At 42.9% G+C, this 4,175-nt stretch overlaps 1 non-coding gene across 1 annotated transcript; it reads left to right on the top strand.

The window, feature by feature from the left end:
• The first annotated feature begins 3,629 nt into the window (after positions 1–3,629).
• Positions 3,630–3,733, top strand: LOC138989300 (U6 spliceosomal RNA). The gene has a single exon (XR_011465533.1). It is a non-coding gene; the product is annotated as a U6 spliceosomal RNA (small nuclear RNA).
• The last annotated feature ends 442 nt before the right edge of the window (positions 3,734–4,175 follow it).

Here is a 4,175-nt window from a genome sequence, read left to right as displayed (position 1 = left end):
CTAGAAGTCGGTCTCAGCCAGGGCAAGAAAGCCCTTGTATCTTTGTCCTCCTGTCCTGCCCAACAGGGGCCCAGTTCTCGTCCCTACAGTGCAAGGCAACACATTTTATTTTTGAGTAGCTCAATAGAAAGTTCTTTATAATGAGTCAGTCTCTCTCTCCATATAATTCTTTCAATCTTCTACATTTAAAGATGTCTAATTGCTGGTTTGTATGGCATTCTTAATTTCTAAGACTACAGATGTTGTGCTTAGTTGCTCAGTCGTGTCCAACTCTTTTGTGACACCATGGACTGTAGCCCGCCAGGCTCCTCTGTCCATGAGATTCTCCAGGCAAGAATACTGGAGTGGGTTGCCACGCCCCCTCCAGGGGATCTTCCCAACCTAGGGATTGGACCCAGGTCTCCCGCATTGCAAGTGGATTCTTTATCGTCTGAGCCACCAGGGAAGCCCACGACTACAGATGGTCCCCAGTTTATCATGGTTTGGCTTTCAGTTTTCAGCTTTACAGTCGTGTGGAAGTGATGTGTGTCCAGTAGAAACGGTACTCCCAATTTTGAATCTTGATCTTTTCTAGGCAAGGGACGCGTGGTTTGCTCCTCTTCCCTGCTGCCGGGCAGTGAGCTACAGCTCCCAGTCAGCCACGAGATCACGAGGCTGAAAGGCCAATACACTTCCAACTATTCTGTTTTTCACTTTCAATACTGTATTCAATAAACTTCATGAGCTATTCAACACTTATTATAAAACAGGCTTTGTGTTAGATGATTGTGCCCAACTGTAGGCTAATGCACGTGTTCTGAGTATGTTTAAAGCCAGCTAGGCTAAGCCGTGGTGTTCAGTAGGCTAGGTGTACTAAATATATTTTAGACTTAATAGTATTGTCCACTGATGATGGGTTTATGGGGAAAGCCCCATTGTAAGTTGAGGAAGATCTGTAGTTCCAGGAGACGGTACATGCTCTCCCTGTGATTTCTCTTTGCCAATTTCAAGACTGCATGAACACAGCCAGTGGCCTCCTTAATCCCTGGGACTGAGAACAGTAGTGCTTAAGTGGCCAGGCCAGAGCAGGGGATTGGTTGGTGTGGTCTTCCATTTCTTGAGAATGGACTTGCTTTTATTCATCCTAGAATTGTGTCACAACTCCCTAGCTCTTACCAGTCACATCAGGTCATCTGCTGAAATTCCGTGATGGAGCCAAGGACTGCCTCTCCTGAGGACACTCACTTTCACCATACACTCTCGTGAGGTCAGTGTGTTGAGATCTCAGTTGTTAGTTAAGGCGATGGCATTTGTGTTATTTGGTCCATGTAAATATTCCTCATAGCTGAGCTAAATAGGGTACCTGAATTCCATTTTTTTTTTATCTTGTATAACTTATTTTCCCTTTGCTTAGAATTAACCTTGTTTTTTGTGTGCTTTATTTTTTAGCTATATCTTAGTTTGATTTTTTTCCCCAAATGCTCTAACAGATTTGTCACAGCTAACAAGCCAGTTTCCAAATTTATTTCAAACATGTTTAGAGCTCTCCACCAGCCCCGTGGTCTGTTGGCTTGGAGCACTCTCCCGGCACCTTCGGCTCTGGCTCACTGGAAGGGCCACACCTGTTGCACACTGTGGCCCTGGGAGCTGCTTTCATCAGCAACCTGGGACGCGCCCGGGAACCCCCTCTACCTCGTGTTTCTCTTTTTGTTGGTCCGTGCCCTCACTTTGTCAGAACCCATTATGTAGTACCTTTCTGACAAAGGGTACCTGGAGTAAACATTTTGAGACTGTGTATGTGTGAAGATTCTTTTTTCCTCCCTCCATTATATTTCCAATGGAAACAGAATTCGAGGTTGAAAACCTGTTTTTGTCTGAGTTCTGGACACTTTGCTTCACTATCTTCTGGTGTCCAGTGAGGTTCTTGAGAAAGAGAACACCATTCTTCCTCCCTTCCCTTTGTCTGCGGCCTCTTCTTCTCTGGGAGCTCTTGGACGCTGTTCTGGATCTCCGCTGATGATAGACTTTAAAATGTTACCCTTGTTTCCTGTCCATACTGTAACGCCACTTACACACTGACATCGTAAGTGGTTCCAGACTCCATCCGTAAAAGCAATAGGGTTGCTTTTTAATTCACTGTGGACCATGGATGGTGTCTGGAACTCTGGGGAGGCATTTTTGGACTCTTTCTCTTGTCCCAGGCATGTGATATGTCAGACAGTTCAGAGACTTACTGGAGAAGGAAATGGAAACCCACTCCAGTCTTCTTGCCAGGAGAATCCCAGGGACAGAGGAGTCTGGTGGGCTACAGTCCACAGGGTCGCACAGAGTCGGTGTCTTTGTGACTGAACAACAATAGCAGAGACTTATATGCTTCAGTCCTGGGTTATTTTCCTTATTATTTCTTCTGTTTTTTTTTTTTTCCTGTGTTGAATTAATATTTATATTTTTTATCTTTTCTCTTCTTTAGTTATTTTTGTTCTACTTTTGAGAGTTTTTCAATTTTTTCCCTGAAATTCTCCACTCATTTTTACAGTTTTTAATGTTCTATTTTTCCAAGAATTCTTTACTGTTCTCCAGTTGTTCATTTTATAGCATTCATTTTACCATGAATGTAATATATTTTCTTCTCTCTCTGAGAATATTATAGTGTTAAGAGCTTTTTTTCCTCCTTGTGGTCTCTTTCCAAGGTTCTTTTAACTGCTCGTGATTTTAGCCTCAGTCTTCCATGTTGGAAACTTTCCTTGACTATTGCATTATCCTTCATAATCCTTTCCTACTTAAGAATGACACCTGAAAAGCAAATTGGCAGCTCCAGTGAAGTGAGAGGGATGTCAGAGATTGTGGTCTGGTGAGCTCTCTGTAGAATGACTGTATGGGGCGATCTCGGGTGTCAGTACCGGCAGGTCTTGTTTCTGGCACGGTCTGTTCTGGGGAAGAGGCCTCCTGTCTCCTGTCAGGGCAGAGTGGGTGCAGGAGTAGACACTGGAAGCGCACATTCCAGCAGCTGCGTGGGAAGAGGCAGCTGGGGCAGTGTCGGGGCGCCCTGCATTCAGAAATGCTGCTTCTTAACTGTGTTCCTGTCGGTCTAGAGCCTCAGCTCTGCCCTCCTCTGTGTGCAGTGTTCTCCATTCTCTCCCCAGTGTGTCTGATTTCAGAGTCTCTCTGCTTTAGTTTGTCCCAAGAATAAATCCTTTGCTTCTTCTAGGGATGGGGGAAAGTGTCTGCAGGTCTGGACTCTTGATGTAAGGCTTTCAAACCAACCCCCTTGTATGAATCAATATCTAATTTCTTTGAAATGTCTTCATCATGGCTTCCATCTGTAAATTATGGAAAATTGATAAGAGGACCTAAAAATCTTGCTATGTTCCTATTGGTTTGTCACTGAGAGTGGGAAAGACATTGGCATAAGCCTGGAGAATAATTATAGAACATGTGCGAGTCAGGGTCAGAACCTTAAGGAAACGCTTCACTGCGAGTGGAGGAGGCAAAGTTGGGCTTCAACAGTGACAGTTAAAGCATCTGGTGGAGCCAGGATAAATACGTTGAATCCTCAAGTTAGTGAGAGCGTTTATTACTATAAGTGTATCATAAACAGTCTTATTTTCGTATACTTATGTTAATACACTTCTTCCAAGGATTTTGTTTCAGTGCTTGGTTTGGCAGGACGTGTACTAAAATTGGAACCTAGAGAAGAATAGCATGGCTTATGTGCAAGGATGACAAGTAAATTTCTACTATATTTCACATTTCCAAAAAATTAACTCAACATTTACCAAGGGCCTAACCATATAGGTTAAAACTATAGAACTCTTAAGAGAAAATAAAAAGAAAACTTTATGACCCTGGATTTACAATGATTTCCTGGGTCTGATTCCAAAAGTGTAGGTGACAGTGAAAAGGGGATAATTGGCCTTCGTCAAAATTTGAAAGTTTTAATTTTAGTTTTGGGCACAATAGACAGAGTGAAAAGGCAGCCCACAGAATGGGACAGAATGTTTGCAAATCATGTATCTGATGGTGGATTGCCATCCAGACTGTATAAAGCACACCTGCAACTCAACAACAACAAAGATCAATCCGATTAAAAAATGGACAAAAGACTTGAATAAACATTTCTCTGAGGAAGGCATACTAATGTTCAGTAAGCACATGAAAAGATGCTTAACATTAGGAAGCATTAGAGGAATACAGAT

The sequence above is a fragment of the Bos mutus genome, chromosome 9 (genome assembly GCF_027580195.1).
Source record: "Bos mutus isolate GX-2022 chromosome 9, NWIPB_WYAK_1.1, whole genome shotgun sequence".
Classification (NCBI taxonomy): Eukaryota; Metazoa; Chordata; class Mammalia; order Artiodactyla; family Bovidae; genus Bos; species Bos mutus.
Note: the sequence above shows the minus strand (reverse complement) of the source record. Positions and strands in the feature narration are given on the sequence as shown.